Raw genomic sequence first — 18,157 nt, 5'->3', positions numbered from 1 at the left:
ATGATCCCATACCAACTAACTTCATGCCTTGTGTTGCTGCCCATTACCGCTGTCATACTGCTTTCACAGAAGGCCCCAGTGTATGTGGCAGGAGAGAGCCCTAGAATGAACTTTCTGCTCTGACCGCCATCGCCACCTAATAAACACTGCAGAATGTCGTACTTTGATGGGGCAGGGTGACGATAATGGCAGTAATGAGTGCACAAATGTGAATATATTGAACTCTAAATGGCTTGTAACCTAAACATTCATCAAAAATGAATCTTGAGCATTGCACAAGCACATCTTTATTCGTTCTTAACCATATCTATAATCAGCAATTCTATACTTGACTGACATAAAGGTTCACATTTGCTTTTACACTGTAGACTACTTTATATTGTGCATATAAATCCTGCGTGATACCGTAAGCCAATCATTGGGAGCAACTCAGTTGTTTTGTGGGCGGCGATAATTAATGGTCGCCCAGTGTTGCAATTCATTTGTTCTGGGCGCCTATTAATTATCGCAGTCTACACTCCCTATTAGACCGGGTTTAGCCGTGTAAAATGGCTGAACCAGTCTAAAGTCCTGGTTAGGGTGCCAAAACTGCTGTTTGGGCGCCTAATGACAGGTTTATCGCACATTTTTGCTCCACCCACCTGATGGTGCAAACAGAAGTGCAGCCAGCTGTCGCGCCTGTACAAAGCAACTATTGAATCGCTCCGTCGGGCGCACTAAAAAAAAAAGCCGCCTAATAAACAATTGAAGTGTCCCATCTGAGTTCAGACATTAAATATATAATTCATGAATTTGAATATGTGGATAAAACAACTAACTGAAGGATCAGTTTCTTGTTACTTCAGCCAGGTGGAATCATTTGCAAAAATTCGGTCATCTAAAACTTTGCTTCAGTAGTGTCAAATTACAGTATATGCAGGTGTTTTCATTTCATGTTGATACCATTTTAAATTTGTAAGAAAGGGAAGTAGTCACCATCCCAGTGGTCTAAGAATACTGGCGCCAGATTCCTGGTTGCTGGCATTCCAACGGTAAGTATTAGGGTTAGGCTATGGGGAGGGGGGTTAGGGTGCAGGAGGGGAGGGTTAGGCTGCTGCGGGGAGAAGGTTAGGGTTAGGCTGCAGGAGGGAAGGGTTAGGTGGAGGATTAGGTACCTTACCAGCACATGTCAGGATCCCTACTGACGGGAAGCAGTGTCAGTATTCTGGCAGACGGGATCCCGTACCCAACCCGTAATAAATGTAGAGAGCACTGCATTATACCATATGTAAAAAGTTAGCACCTTTAAAACAAATGTGTATTATTTGTGATTGTTTAGATTGATATGGTCATGTCTTAAAATCTCTGTTTAATGATAATCTTAAAGTCATTGGTCTTTAAATGTTCACTTAGCTTTATTGCTAGTATAAATGTCACCCAATTATGTAATCTTCTTACGTACCCTCTTTTACCCATACCAGCCTGGTTTCCCATCCCTCCACTCCAAGGAAACTGAGCTTACCAAGATTACAAATTACCTCCTCACTGCTAAATACATACCCTTTTCTTGTCCTCTGACACACTGCTGTCAACTGCCCCTCCTACTTTTGGCTTCAATAACACTTCTCATTTGTCCAATTGCTCCTTCTCTGCCTCCCCTCCTCTACCTTTTACTGTGTGTGTTCCCCAAAGATCTATCATCCTTACTCCTCCATTTTTCTCCCACTGTACATGTTCCCATAGAGTGCTCATCAGCTAATTCTGCCTTTGATAAAATGGGTGTGCTGACAGAACACAACTTTACATGTCCTCCTGTGACCATTCCTGAAACTTAACCTCTATAAAACTGAAATCATTCTTTCCCCTCTTCAAGGTCCTCAGTTCTCCTCCCCTTTCAGTTGACAAGTGTCCTCCATTTCCAAGTCTGCTACCTAGGCATCATTGACTTCCACCATCCCTCCACCACGCGTCACCCTTCATACTCAGTCCCTTTATTATTTTGCCACTTTCATATCCATCATATTTCTTGAATTCTTTCACCCTGAAAGCCACTAAAGTGATCATCTAGGCACTTACAGGTATTTCCTACCTTGGTCACTGTAAACTACTTCTCACGTCTTTTCCCACTCTCATCTTAACCCTTTTCAATCCTCCAACTACACCTCATTTTCATATTTCGCCACTTCACCTCTGCTGCCCTCTTTATACTGACTCTCTATACTTTGCAAAATTAAACTCCTCTCATTTACCTACAAAGCCATTGACCACCCCCTTCCCCCAACTGCATCCATTGCCAACCTCATCTACACACAATCCCTGTTGCCCGCTCTGCTCTTCCAATGTCCTCCGTATTTTCTCCTCCCTGATCAACTTCTCCCACACTGCACACAAACTCTGGAATGCCCTACGCTCAATGAGACTATCACCTAGCTTCTCAGCCAATTAAACGAGCACTTAATACTCACCTTTTCACTCAAGCCTCCCACCCCTTTTCCTAACTCTACCCCCACTACTATGCTCCTTACTCCCGCTTTGCATCTACCTATTTTCTCTTTTGAATGTAAGCAGGGTCCTCTCTCCTTCTATAATTATGTATATTGCAGGTTGTAATTATCTGTATGTGTCTAAATGTTTCACCTTGTACTAATGTAATCTTGTATTATTTATGCCTTTGTGTAGATCGACCCTTGTGTTGACATGTAAACAAAGGTTAATAATAATGAATTAGAGCATTTTTACTATTTAAGGGCTGTGCAACTGAAAATTACATCTTGGTGGCATGGCGGCTCAATGATACACTTGTTGCTGCTGGCTACACTAAAGGAAAGCTAGTCAGGCTATGAGCAGCTTCAGGTTCTATGAAAGATTGAGGGGGAAATGTACTAAACTGTGGAGAGAGATAAATTATCAAATAATCCACTCCTAACTGCCACTTCACAGTCTATGGCCCGTATTCAGTTAGCCGCGAAATGTCCCAGACTTTATGGCTGTTGTACTTTCCGACGCATTCGCCTGTTTGGGACACGGATTCACGGCATGCGCGTCCCCACGTTTCGCCTTAATCAATTGTAGAACAGGCGAAAACGCAAATAGGTGAATGCATAACAGGCGGAAAGTATTGAATACATTGGGGGAATCAGTCTCTACCCCAAAATAAGATGATCTGACACTGGAAATTCATTACAGATGTGTGCTATTAGCCCTAATATACTTTGTGTGCTTAAGTTGTGTTAAATGCTTTTTAAAAGCATATTTGTAAAAGCAGTGAAGAATGATAGAGAACAGTATTTTTTTGGTTAAAATAAATAGTCCAGTCAAGTTAGGGGTACTTGAAAATGGGTGCTAGCATATTTTTGGGGCTCTAAAGTGCACTTTTAAAAAATGTTAAATATCCACCTGCTGCAAGCGCCTGCAAACCACCTGGCCCATCCAAACAGCCCCCCAAGAAACCTATTTCGCCAGTTTTTATCCTTGTCCCCCCACTTTTTTAATTTTCACCCCAATTACGTATTTTTGGGGGTTTTCTGAGGGGTTTTTTTGGCTGATTTGACCTTTGGGGGGTGTCCAAAGGGTTCTGAATCATTTCCCCACATTTGACTGCCATTCATTGGAGAAACGTTTCCACCTATTTCAGTGCTTTGAGTTTCCGCTTAGGTGAAAACGTCCTGGAATTGAATTTGGAGATAAGACGCAAACAGGCGAAAAGCGGCAATAGGCTAAACTTTTTCGTGGACCATGGCTTTATGCATCTAATTGAATCCATCCCTATGTTTGAAAAATGACCGTTAAGAACTGATTGGTTGGTACTTTATCTCTCTCCAAGCATTAGTACATCTACCCATTTGTCCTTGCAACAATGTGGACTTGCAACAATGTATACTGGCTGCCTGGTGGGTAATTGAGGACTGTGGCAGTTTTACTGTGTGTGGATTAGGGAGGACCTGCCTGTTGTGCTGAGGGGACAACAGTGGGTACTAGCTGATTTAGCTCTCTGGTCACCTGCCATTCCAGGGATTTGTTTATCTTGATCATGCATGAGCTTACTTAAGATCACAGAATCTGTGGAATGACAAATGGGCACCATTAAAACTTCCCCGTCCTTCCTTTGTACCACTCCTGACACCCTACATTCCCCAACAAGAGTATTTTACGCCATACCTGGTGGTCCTCCTCTCCCTTCAAACAAATAGCCTTGAGTTTTTTCAATAGATTCCACACAGGCCAGTAGAGGAGGAAACACTGTACTCCCCAGGCCCCTGCACGATCTCATCTCTTATCAACTTCTTATACTTTTGCTCTCCCTTCAACAAAGAATGACCATAAGTTTCTACCAAATAAATTCATTTTTTGTCCTCAAAATTCTACACACAATACCCCATAATGACAACGTGAAAAAGTTTTCTTTGAGATTTTTGCTAATTTAATTAAAAAAAAAAAAGAAATCACATGTAAATACAGTGCCTTGCAAAAGTATTCAACCCTTTGGCTTTTTACCTTTTTTGTTACATTACAACCTGTAATTAATTTTTTTTTTTAATCTGAATTTTGTGGGATGGATCTGCACAAAATAGTCTAATTTTGGTAAAGTGAAATGAGAAAAAAATATATTAAAAAATAATCTTTATAAATAAAATTCTGAAAATTGGCATGTGCATATGTAATCACCCCCTTTGCTATGAAGTCCCCTCAAAAGTTCTGGTGCAACCATTTACCTTCAGAAGTCTCATAATTAGTGAATGAAGTCCACCTGTGTGAAATCTAAGTGTCACATGATCTGTCAGTATAAACACACCTTTCTCTTTCATCCACTAGGGGACACTGGAGGTGCTTACGCTGGGGTATAGAGGCGTGGATAGTTGGAGCCGGCACTTTAATTTAGAAGTGTGAAGCTCCTCCCCCTCTATGCCCCACCAGCCCTCAGTTTAGAAAATGTGCCTTGGAGCTGGTCACAACCTGCTGTGCTCCAGCAAGTCAATTATTTTATTTCTTTTATTTAACATATATTTTTTTATTTTATTATTTCTAACATCTTTTACACTCTTTTATTAGTACCCTTCGCCACCTCTCTAAAGGTGGGGTCCGGGTTACTGGCACCCTGTTAACCTTCTGGGTTGCAGGAAGGAGTGTGCAGTGCTTCACTAAAAGCATCTGACAGCTCCTTACTGCCGCACACAGCACACACACACGGAAGAAAGAAGATCCTGTGAGTGCTGTTTCAGAGGAGCCGTCCGGAGGGGAGCGCAGTGAGTATAAATCATCTGCGCATCCCCAGTCCCCTGTTCTGCGGCCAGCGCTGGCTTGATAGAGCGCGATAGCACTGCTCACTGAGTAATCTCTCTCCCCGCTGATGAGCGCGGCTAACGGCTCCTACTCAGCGGGGCTTGCACAGAGGGGAGAGGATCCTGCAGGCGGGGGCAGCCATTTTCTAGCCCTTAGGGCATAGAGAAAGGGGGCGGAGCCTAACAGCGCGGGCTCCCTGTCTCCAGAGTGGCTCCCTGGCTAGAAAACGCGGCAAGAGCTGCATGTACAGCGTGGCTGCTGTGTTAACCTCAAAAAAGAACTGCATCTCTCCACTACAGGCTGTATGCAGTGACTACAGAAGGCTGATTCTCCTGGCTACATCCCTGGCAGAGAAGTTGTGAGTAGCTGGGGTGTTTGGCAGGGAATCTAATCTGTGGGAAGGAGTGGGGAGTGCCTCTTCCTCTGTGTCCCCTACCAGCCTTCTGTTCTATTCTCTTTTTACTGCTGTCCCTCTGTGTCTGAGTGACTGTGTGTATCCATGTCAAACAGAACAAAAGCGGCTCAAAAGATGTTTGTCTGTTCTAAGTGTAACAACAAACTATCCAAGCCGCATGCTGCTGGGTCCACTTTATGTGATGCTTGTATAGCAATAGATCCACCTATGGCTATTACGGCCGCACCTGCTCCCCCATGGGCCGCTGACATGGTTGGAGTTATGACGGATTTAACGTCTGAGTTAGCCGAGGCACGTAGGTCTCAACCTCCCTGGGTGGAAGGGCTAACCAAGTCTCTAGACACCCTGGTACAGGTGATGGGTACAGTGGTGCCTGCACCCTCCACTTCCTACCAAAGACCGACACAAAAGCGTACTCTGGCGACGGTTCTCCAATCAGAAGAGTCGGACGAAGAATTCCTCGCTACGGAGGAAACAGAAGAAGGGGAATTGGAGGAAGCGTTACAGGACGCTTAATTTCAAGAATTAGAGTCCACCTCTCCAGGGGTGGAATCTCTAATTTTGGCGGTCAGAAAAGTTCTGAATCTACCTGAGGATGTACTACCTGCATCCCAGGAGTGTGAATTATTTCATGAACGACCAAAGAGCTCTACGGTTTTTCCGTTCTCACAGCAGCTGCAACAGCAGCTCTCAGTGGCCTGGAAGCAACCGGATAAACGGTTCCAAATTCCGCGCCGGTTTCCGTCTACTTATCCCTTTCCATCAACCATGATGGAAAAGTGGGAGACACCCCCTCCAGTCGATGCGTCAGTCTCCCGTCTCTCTAAGAAAACAGCACTCCCAGTACCGGAAGCTACAGTACTAAAAGATCCTTCGGATCGTAAGTTGGAGACAACGCTAAAATCAATTTATACTGCAGCGGGGGCTCAACTTAGACCCACCCTTGTTACCGCTTGGGTTAACAAGGCAGTGGTCGGCTGGGCTGACCAGTTGATTACAGGTTTGGACTCTGGTACATCAAGAGCAGAGTTACGTCTACTAGCAGAACACATCCGTGAGTCTGCAGTTTTCCTGGGAGAAGCTTCGAAAGATATTAGTCAGATTAGTTCTCGCATATCCGCTTCTGCTATTTCAGCCCGCAGAGCCCTCTGGTTGCGCGCTTGGCAAGCGGACGCAGAATCCAAGCGTGCGGTCGAGGGTTTACCTTTCACAGGCGATCTGCTGTTTGGCCCGGAACTGGACAAATGGATATCCCAGGCCACGGGGGGTAAGTCTTCCTTCCTTCCGTCGGTTGCTCCAGCTCCCAGGAGATCGTATAATGGACATTCCTTTCGTGCGCCACATTCCTTTCATGGTAGAGCCAGAGGTGCTCCCACGCAACATAGAGGTGGCAGAGGTAGAGGTCGTCCACACCCCGTTGCACGTAGACCAGAGCCTAAACCAGCGGAAAAGCACGTGGCATGACGGTCTTCCGTCCCATCTGGGACCTCCTGCAGCAGGAGCCCGCCTGAACAGGTTTGGAATCAGACCTCTACAGAACCGTGGATCCGCAGACTAGTTTCCCTGGGGTACCGAATAGACTTTGAAGTCCCCCCTCCACCTCTGTTCTTCACCACAAGTCTGCCAACGCCTGCAAGCAAGGCCAGGGTTTTACAGGAGGCTATCCGGTCTCTAGTAGTATCATCTGTACTAGTTCCGGTCCCGGAACATCAGAGAGGTTTGGGGTTTTACTCAAACCTGTTTGTAGTACCAAAACCAGATGGCTCGGTCAGGCCTATCTTAAACCTCAGGTCTTTAAACCTGTATCTGAAGATTTATCGCTTCAAAATGGAGTCTCTGCAGTCAGTTATAGCGAGCTTGGAACCAGGGGAGTTCTTATTATCCCTGGATATCAAGGATGCCTATCTCCATGTCCCCATTTGGGAACCTCACCAGGCTTTTCTGCGTTTCGCCATATTGAAGGATCATTATCAGTTTCGGGCATTGCCGTTCGGGTTATCCTCGGCTCCCCGCGTCTTCACCAAGCTTATGTCAGTAATGATCGCTCTCCTTCGGTCATCAGGAGTGAACATAATCACTTATTTGGACGACCTGCTAATCAAGGGTCCATCGGTATCTCTTCTATCAAATCAGGCCTTACTGACATATCAGACCCTAATCCAACACGGTTGGATAATTAACTTCAAAAAATCACATCTCAATCCGTCCCAGAAACTTCTGTTTCTGGGCATGATCTTGGATACGGCCTTTTGGATACGGATTTTTCTTCCAATAGACAAGGCCCGGGATATCCGGTTGTTAGTTCAGCTGGTCCTCAGAACAAGAAAGATGCCCCTGCTTCTTTGTCTGCGCCTCTTGGGGAAGATGGCAGCAGCTTTCGAGGCGCTACAGTTCGGCCGATTCCACTCCAGGGTGTTTCAGCTGGAACTGCTATCACAGGGGTCAGGGTCTCATCTGCTTCTTCATCGACAGATCCGTCTGAGACCCGGTACCAGAGTGGCCCTTCTTTGGTGGACACAATCCACCAATCTGTTAGCGGGCAGAAGATTCGGAGTGTGGGACTGGATCATCGTAACAACAGATGCCAGCCTTCGAAGATGGGGAGCAGTAGTCCTCGATCATCACTTTCAGGGTCGATGGTCCCCTCTGGAACAGAAGTGGCCCATAAATGTGTTGGAACTCAGAGCGATTTACAATGCTCTGATAGAGGCAAAAGACTTGCTAAAGACTCGTCCGGTGAGAGTTCAGTCCGACAACGCGACGGCCGTTGCTTACATCAACCGCCAAGGAGGGACTCGGGGTCGCATGGCTATGCGGGAAGTAACTCAGATCCTTCGGTGGGCCGAAAGACAGTCAGTAATCCTGTCGGCGGTATTCATACCGGGTGTGGACAACTGGGAAGCGGATTACCTGAGTCAACAGGATATGCATCCCGGGGAATGGATGCTTCATCCAGAGGTGTTCAACGCGCTGATACGTCGATGGGGATGTCCTCAGGTGGACCTCATGGCGTCGCGATTGAATCGTCAGCTCCCAGTATACGTCTCAAGAACTCGGGATCCGCAGGCGGCAGCGGTAGACGCCCTAACAAGTCCGTGGATCTACGACTTCGTTTACCTTTTTCCTCCGATTCCGCTTCCTCCTCGTCTTCCAAAAAGGATAAAACAAGAAACAGCCTCTGTAATTCTTGTAGCTTCGAACTGGCCTCGGAGAAGTTGGCTCTCGGACCTTCGGCCCCTATTGTCAGAAGATCCGTGGCCCCTTCCTCTACGCCCGGATCTTCTACAGCAGGGCCCATTCGTACACCCCAATTTGGCGCAACTGCGTTTAACGGGGTGGCTCTTGAAACCGATATCCTAAGACGCAGGGGCATCCCGGACGCGGTTATTCCTACCATGCTACGCGCCAGGAAACCAGTTTCGGCTGCGCATTATCATCGCATCTGGCGTGCTTATATCTCATGGTGTTCCAGTCGGGGTCTTCCGTCTCGAATTTTTCGGTTGTCCCAGTTTCTGCTTTTCCTTCAGACGGGTCTGGATTCTGGTCTTCGGCTAGGAACTCTAAAGGTGCAGGTTTCTGCCCTTTCCATTTTCTTTCAACGAAAATTGGCCCTCATTCCTGAGGTGCAGACGTTTCATCAAGGAGTCTTGCGGGTGCAGCCTCCTTTTGTACCTCCGATAGCTCCCTGGGACCTAAACTTAGTGCTTCGGTTTCTTCAGTCGCCCATGTTTGAACCTTTGGAGGAGGTTGATCTTAAGTACTTGTCTTGGAAGACTGTCCTCCTCCTGGCTCTCTCTTCGGCTCGTCGTGTTTCGGAATTGGGTGCTCTGTCCTGTCGGCCACCTTACCTTGTGTTTCATGCGGATAGGGCGGAACTCCAGACGGTAGCCTCCTTTCTTCCCAAGGTTGTGTTGGCTTTTCATATCAATCAGCCTATTGTCACAATTGTGCCGTGCGGCTACTTGGTCTTCAGTTCACACGTTTGTCAGGTTTTACAAGTTTGATACGTTTGCTTCTTCGGCATCCCGTTTTGGCCGCCTTGTTCTGCAGGCGCCGCAGAGCGCTCCCGCCTGTGGGGAAAACTTTGGGACGTCCCCAGCGTAAGCACCTCCAGTGTCCCCTAGTGGATGAAAGAGAAAATGGGATTTTGGTACCTACCGGTAAATCCTTTTCTCTGATTCCACAGGGGACACTGGACGCCCACCTCAGCGCTCTTCGCCTGCCTGTTCGGTTTGTTCCGTATGTTGTATGTTTTGATTGTGTGTTCTTCTCTCCCTTTCACTCCGCTTATTCTCCATCTCCTCTCGGTCTTCATTTTCTAAACTGAGGGCTGGTGGGGCATAGAGGGGGAGGAGCTTCACACTTCTAAATTATTTAAAGTGCCGGCTCCAGCTATCCACGCCTCTATACCCCAGCGTAAGCACCTCCAGTGTCCCCTGTGGAATCAGAGAAAAGGATTTACCGGTAGGTACCAAAATCCCATTTTTCTGAAAGGCCCCAGAGGCTGCAACACCACTAAGCAAGAGGCATCACACCATGAAGACCAAGGAGCTCTCCAAACAAGTCAGGGACAAAGTTGTTGAAAAGTACAATTCTGGGTTGGGTTATAAAAAAAAATATCCAAATCTTTGATCCCCCGGAGCACCATCAAATCCATCATCATCAAATGGAAAGAGCATGGTACCACAACAAACCTGCCAAGAAACCTGCCCACCTAAACTCACAGACCGGGCAAGGAGGGCATTAATCAGAGAGGCAGCACAGAGACCAAAGGTAACACTGAAGGAGCTGCAGAGTTCCACAGCAGAGACTGGTGTATATCTGCATGTGACCACAATAAGCCGTACACTCCATAGAGCTGGGCTTTATGGAAGAGTGGCCAGAACAAAGCCATTACTTAGTGATAAAAATAAGAATACACGATTTGAGTTTGCCAAAAGGCATGTGGGCGACTCCCCAAATGTATGGAGGAAGGTGCTTTGGTCAGATGAGACTAAAATTTTACTGTTCGGCCACCAAGGAAAACGCTATGTCTGGTGCAAACCCAACACATCCCATCACCCCAAGAACACCATCCCCACAGTGAAACATGGTGGTGGCAGCATCATGCTGTGGGGATGTTTTTCAGCAGCAGGGGGCCACGGGAAAGATGGATGGTGCTTAATACAGGGATATTCTTGAGCAAAACCTGTTTCAGTCTGCCTGTGATTTGAGACTGGGATGGAGGTTCACTTTCCAGCAGGAACCTGTCCCGAAGCATACTGCTAAAGCACCACTCGAGTGGTTTAAGGGGAAACAGTTAAATGTGTTGGAATGGCCTAGTCAAAGCCCAGATCTCAATCCAATTGAGAATCTATGGTCAGACTTGAAGATTGCTGTTCACAAGCGGAAACCATCCAACATGAAGGAGCTGGAGTAGTATTGCCTTGAGGAATGGGCAAAAATCCCAAGGGCAAGATGTGGCAAGCTCATAGAGACTTATCCAAAGCGACTTGCAGCTGTAATTGCCGCTAAAGGTGGCTTGACAAAGTACTGACTTTAGAGGGGTGAATAGTTATGCACGTTGAAGTTTTCTGTTATGTTGTCCTAAATGTTTGATTCACAATATAAAAAAAACACAACTTCACAGTTGTAGGCATGTTCTGTGAATGAAATGATGCACACCTTCAAACAATCCATTTTAATTCCAGGTTGTGAGGCAACAAAACATGAAAAATGCAAAGGGGGGGTGAATACTTTTACAAGACACTAAGTATTCACAGCCTTTGTTCAATACTTTGTTGATGCACTTTGGCAGCAATTACAGCCTCAAGTCTCTTTGAACATGATACCACAAGCTTGGCACACCTATCTTTGGGCATTTTCGCCCATTCCTCTTTGCAGCACCTCTCAAGCTCTATAAGGTTGGATGGGAAGTGTTTGTACACAGCCATTTTCAGATCTCTCCAGAGATGTTCATTTGGATTGAAGTCTGGGCCACTCAAGGACATTCACAGAGTTGTCCTGAAGCCACTCCTTTAATATCTTGGCTGTGTGCTTAGGGTCGTTGTCCTGCTGAAAGATGAACAGTCACCCCAGTCTGAGGTCAAGAGCGCTCTAGAGCAGGATTTCATCCAGGATGTCGCTGTACATTTCTGCATTCATTTTTCCCTCTATTCTGACTAGTCTCCCATTTCCTGCCACTGAAAAACATCCCCACAGCATGATGCTGCCACCTCCTTGCTTCACTGTAGGGATGGTATTGGCCTGGTGAAGAGCGGTGCCTGGTTTGCTCTAAATGTAACGCCTGGCATTCACGCCAAAGAGTTCAGTCCTTGTCTCATCAGACCAGAGAGTCATTCAGGTGCATTTTGGCAAACTCCAGGTGGGCTGCCACGTGCTTTTTAGTAAGGAGTGGCTTCTGTCTGGCCATTCTACCATACAGGCCTGATTGGTGGATTGCTGCAGAGATGGTTGTCCTTCTGGAAGGTTCTCCTCTCTCCACGGAGGAATGCTGTAGCTCTGACAGAGTGACCATCGGGTTCTTGGTCACCTCCCTGAGCCCTGGTGGTTCCGAACCTCTTCCATTTACGTATGATGGAGGCCACTGTGCTCATTGGGACCTTCAAAGTAGCAGATAATTTTTCTGTACCCTTCCTTGGACTTCATGCTTGGTTTGTGCTCTGACATGCACGGTCAAGTGTGGGACCTTATATAGACAGGTGTATGCCTTTCAAAATCATGTCCAGTCAACTGAATTTACCATAGGTGGACTCCAATTAAGCTGTAGGAACATCTCAAGGGGATGGTCAGTGGAAACAGGATGCACCTGAGCTCAATTTTGAGTCTCAGGGCAAAGGCCGTGAATACTTATGTATGTGATTTCTTAGTGGTTTTTTTTTTTTTTTTTTTTATTAAATTTGCAAAACTCTCAAAACTTTTTACACGTTGTCATTATGGGGTATTGTGTGTAGAATTGTGAGGCTGTAACATAACAAAATGTGGAAAAATTGAAGTGTTGTGAATACTTTCTGGATGCACTGTATCTATTGCAACTGACAGTGTCTAGGTTTATTTAGCAGGTCATTTGGGCTGTTTAAAGTCTCTAATAAAATCTCTACCTTTTGATGTTGGTACAGTATGCTGTACGGATGAGTGATTGTACCTTACACATTTCTGACTCTTATGTTGTTGTCCCTAACTCATAGGTTTTTAGGGAAACTCAGTCTTGAAATTTTTAACTTGTAGGTTTTCCAAAGTTAATTTTTGGGGGCTGGCCAAGTTTTATCTACTTATTCTTGAATGTAAATTAACTTTGGGGATCAGAAGTATTTGGTAGAAAAGAACTTAAGATTCCCAGATTGTAAAAACTACATCACTTGAATAACGTTCTTACACAATAACAAGAAATTCTAAAGCGATTCTGGCTGTATGTGCTGATAGATAATGAGTCAAGCAGAGCCCATCACTACAGGGCTTAATAAGTACAGAGCTTTAACAATGAAACTTTTGTGCCTTTGTCAGTCTTTTTGTTTCTCTCAAATATATATCGCTATTCATAATATTACTTAAGCAGAATTGTTTGTCTTCAGAACAGTAACCAAGGGACAAATAAAGGTTTTTAAAGAACTTTGCTAGGTCTCAAGAACCAGACTGCTTCATCAGTTTATCAGATGTCTAGATTTTAGAACTACACTTGTTTTTTGTTTTGTTTTTTTTCACCAAATTATTGTATAATGAGGAGGATTTCCATGGTAATTGTGTACAGGATTGTGAAGGTCTTAAAAATGAAGTGCGAGTTTTGCATGTAACAGTTCTTGCATTTTCTTTGAATTTGTGACTGTATGTCTCATTAAATTCTGCTTTCCTATATGTACTCTTATGCACCGTTATGTAAGTGATTGCTGCTAATACATGTCTTGCATTGTATAGCCATCCTTACTTATAATCCCATATATATTTGAAAAGAATGGCCCTCGCAATTGGATTTTTTTTTTTTAAATGATCCTGGTGCCCTCCACAAAGTTGTACAATAGTATACCCAGGAATGGCAGCATTCAGGTCACGAAATATGAGAAGCAGACAATGTTAATCAGCAAATCCCTATTGAATGTAAAGTAGTTCCACCAATCCTGGGTTTACTATATTACTTACCAGTACATAATATAATAGAGTGAGTGATGGGTATATATGTACGAAAGGGGATACAGTCAAAATGCCGATGGCCAGGAAGCCGTCTGTCTAAATTTTGGCATCTAAATACCGATGCGGGAATAAAGACAGGCGTCGAAATACAGACGCCCGTCTATATCTCGACGCCGGAATGTAGACCAACGGCTTCCCGAACGAAGGTAAGCCGGGCAGTGTTAGCGCTTAGCCGTGCAGGGGGGTGAAGGTTAGGGTTAGGTTCAGGGACTCCCAAGGGGACTTTGGGTTAGGCACCACCCCGGGAGGGTTAGGTTTAGGGTGCGGGGAGGAAGGGGGGGGTTAGGTTTAGGCACTCCTGGGGGGAGGTTAGGGTTAGGCACCACACCGGGAGGTTTAGGGTGTGGGGAGGTGGGTGGGTTAGGGTTAGGCACCCCAGGGGGGAGGTTAGGGATAGGCACCGCTAATGGAGGGTTAGGGGGGGAGGGAAGGGTTAGGGTACTTACCAGCCCCAGTCAGGATCTTCAGCATTCGGGCTTGTAGCGTTGGGATTTAGTCAGGCGGCTTTCCGGACGTCGGCATTTCATACCCAACCCATAGGAAAAAGCTCTATACTGTTGAGAAGCACCCAAGGGAAAACATCAATTCAAGTTCATTGGTTAGCAATGGTTTAATATGAATATTGCATAAATATTAAATATAACCATTCTTTTGATAAATAAAGCTTGTGGGTATTTCATTTTGTTCTCTGTTTTGTTTCTCTGTTTTTTTTATAGCTTTGTGGTGATTTACTAGCTACTGATGGGAACCATTTAATACCCTCCCATCTTTTCAATTGATCAGAGGAAACCTTGACATTTGTTATAAAAAAAATATATATATTTTTTCATATGTTTAGATATGAATCTACATACTTTCAGATACAATGCCATAACTACTTTGAAACATATTTAGATTTACAGAGTAATGACTATTACAAAATTGCAGAAGTATCCTCATACACTTATCCTTTTTTGCGCAAGTTGCCAGATACGACTAAAGCTGGGTACACACTTAACAGATATCTGCAGATCGAGTGATCTGCAGATGATGATTGCTCATACACACTGAACAACCATCATTTGTCTTCTGGCCAGGGATGCGTTATGTGCCCCCCTCCCCACGGCTCTGCATCAAGTGTACGGGCGGTAGTCTGACCGCTTAGACACACAGCACAATGCCCCAATATATGTGCAGCACAGCCGACACAATGTCAGTGAGCGACGTCGTTCAGACCGTATCGCTGGTACACACTGGTCGATGGGCACTTAATATATTGGCCGATCAATTGATCGGCCAATATGTCTGCCAGTGTGTGCCCAGCATTAGCTGCTCTGCTATGGGTAGCAATTCCCATGCTTGCATACTTTTTCCCAAATTTTGCATATTACTTCACTAAGTCGCTAATAGTGTGCGAAGTACTGTATTTGGATTAGTATTCTTTGTCACAAAGGGAATTGGTATAAAGTAGCAGATTAAACATAACAAATCTTGGCGTGAGTCACGCGTACTGAGTACAAGTGATTCACACCATGTATTCTTAGTCTTAGAGGGGTATTCAATATGAAACGTTAATCTCGCCAGCGAGGTTTTCGCCGCACATCGGAGGTTTTGCCAGCGAAAAAGTATCGCGTGCGCTCCCGCTTATCCCCGTATTCAATTTGAAATCATCGAAAACTGTTCCCGGCTATACTTGGATCGGCAAAAAAAACCTTGAATTTTCAGGAATTAATTGTAGGAGCCCCCTAAAGATGTCCAGTCCTCGGGGATCACTATGGGTACCCCCGTTTTTGCCTGCAGAAGAAAGTCTGGGTTTTTAAATAGCCGTGCAGGTGTTTTTTTTCCCCGACATTGAAGAAGTGATGCAGAAGAGCACTTAGGTTTTTTTTTGTTTGTTTTTTTAAGTGGTCTCATCAAATTTGGGGTACATGAAAATGGGTACTAGCATATTTTTAAGTCCCTAAAGGTAATTTAAACATTCTGCAGAAATGCACCTGCCGCTACTTTGCGCAATGAAAAAAACACCCGCCCCATTCTTGGGGACCCCACCAGAAATAATTTTTTTACTTTTTTTTTTTTTTTACCAAATTTTTTTTTTTTTAAACCCAAATTTTTTTTTATTTTAAGGGTGTCCCGATTTTTTTTAGGACATTTTTTTTTTTGAACATTTCCTTTTAAGGGGACATTCCCAAACCTACAGGCTATTTTTTATAAGCCTACACCCCCAAACCCCTATTCTGCATTTTTTTTCACTTGCTATAGTGCTTAGAAAAATTAGCCCTGTTTTTTAAAAAATTACCCTTGATCCCATTTAAGGAAAAAAAATGGGAATTTTCGGGAAATATGCCTGGGACCCCCCTAAAGATGTCCAGACATGGGGGATCACTATGGGTAACCCCATTTTTGCCTGCAAAAGAAAGTTGGGTTTTTGCAAGGTGTTTTTACCTGCCGCGGCTATTAGAAACCTTGACTTCCTTCAGTAGTTAAAAATGGGGGTACCCATGGTGATCCCCCATGTCTAGACATCTTTAGGGGGTCCCTAGAATATTTCCCAAAAATTCCCGTTTTAGTTAACCTGTAAAAAAAAATGAGTGGAAAAATTACATAAGGTTCCCCCCCCCCCCCCCCAAAAAAAAAAAAAGCCAAACCAGCCCCAGGCTTGCAGCCAGTGACGGTTTCTAAAAATACGGGGAACAAAATGTGTAGGGTTCCACCGTATCTTAGAAACCAACACCAGGCTGCAGGGACTAGTGCTGGTTTTAAATATAGGGGGCCAAAACGACGTGGGGTACCCCCTATATTTAAGACCATCACCAGACCCAACGGACCGGGGTGTAATGCCACAGCCCGGAGACCCAATCACCGGGGCTCCAGGTCCAAAGCATTACACCCCAAGTCGGTCAGCGCAAGCCGGTGATCTTGGGGGAGTTGGGGACCCCCCAAAAAAGGGTCCCCCCTCTCCCTAGCACCACAGGCTTAAATGCTGAAGCCTGGGGCTCATCCCCATACCCCTGTAGCGGTGGGTATGGGGCTAATACAGTGGAACTACAAGTGCCAGCATGCCTGCCATTTTGCACTTGTGGAACTACAAATGCCAGCAGACATGCAGCACCTGTAATATCACTGTAAAATAAATAGTTAAAAAAGACAAAACACACACACCATGCCCAGTATAAGTTTATTACAGACACCTACCCATTCACACATACTTACCTATACCAGAAGTTTCTGTCCCCTTCTCCAGTAGAGATCCTTAAATCTTGGTCCTGCAAGGAGGATTTCATACTCGCCTAAATCCAGCGCTGGTCTCCGCAGTAATCCATGGGATTTAAAAAAAAAAAAAAACGCATTTAGCTGATCCACGCAACACAGCTATGCCTGCCGATAGCAGGCAATCGGGAGCTATCTGTATGTGTGACAACACACATACAGATAGCTGTGTTGCGTGGATCGGCTAAATGCGTTTGTTTTTTGTTTTTTAATCCCATGGATTGTAATGCTTTGGACCTGGAGCCCCGGTGACTGGGTCTCCGGGCTGTGGCATTACACCCCGGTCCGTTGGGTCTGGTGCTGGTCTTAAATATAGGGGGTACCCCACGTCGTTTTTGCCCCCTATATTTAAAACCAGCACTAGTCCCTGCAGCCTGGTATTGGTTTCTACAATACAGTGGAACCCTACACATTTTGTTCCCCGTATTTTTAGAAACCACCACTGGCAGCAAGCCTGGGGCTGGTTTGGCTTTGGGGGGGAGGGGTTTGAATGGGACCTTATGTAATTTTTTTTTTTTTTACAAATTTTTTTTTACAGGATAACAAAAACGGGAATTTTCGGGAAATATTCTAGGGGCCCCCCTAAAGATGTCTACACATGGGGGATCGCTTTTTAACTCCTGAAGGAAGTCGGGGTTTCTAATAGCGCGGCAAGTGCATAAATGCGACTTTGAAGAAAGTGGTGCAGAAGAGCATTTAGATTTTTTGGGGGGGAAAAATAACTATGCCCAGCAAATTTGAGGTACTTGAAAATGGGGGTCACCATATTTTAAAGTTGCTAAAGAGACTTGAAAAAATCGTGAAAAACCCACCTGCCGCAAGGAGCTGCAATGAAAAAAAACACCTGGGGCATACTTGGGGACCCCCCCCCCCCAGAGTCAAGTTCGCTATTTTTTTACTTTGTTCCCCAACATTTTTTTTTTTTGGCCCCCAAATTCAAAGTGCTTTTTTTGGGGTGTCACGATTTTATTATTTTTATTTTTCTGACACAGATCATTTCAAGGGGTCATTCTGAAGGGTGCAGGCTATTTTTTTTAAGCCTGCACCCCT

The 18,157-nt window shown here is 45.1% G+C and overlaps 1 protein-coding gene across 1 annotated transcript in view; it reads left to right on the top strand.

The window, feature by feature from the left end:
* The window catches only part of MAN1A1 (mannosidase alpha class 1A member 1), a 286,634-nt gene that overhangs the window by 223,727 nt on the left and 44,750 nt on the right, over positions 1-18,157 (top strand). The gene's annotated exons all lie outside the window — the stretch shown is intronic.

This window comes from Taudactylus pleione, unplaced genomic scaffold (assembly GCF_031769625.1).
Source record: "Taudactylus pleione unplaced genomic scaffold, aTauple2 ptg000259l, whole genome shotgun sequence".
NCBI classification, from domain to species: Eukaryota; Metazoa; Chordata; class Amphibia; order Anura; family Myobatrachidae; genus Taudactylus; species Taudactylus pleione.
This window is presented reverse-complemented; position numbering and strand designations above follow the sequence as displayed.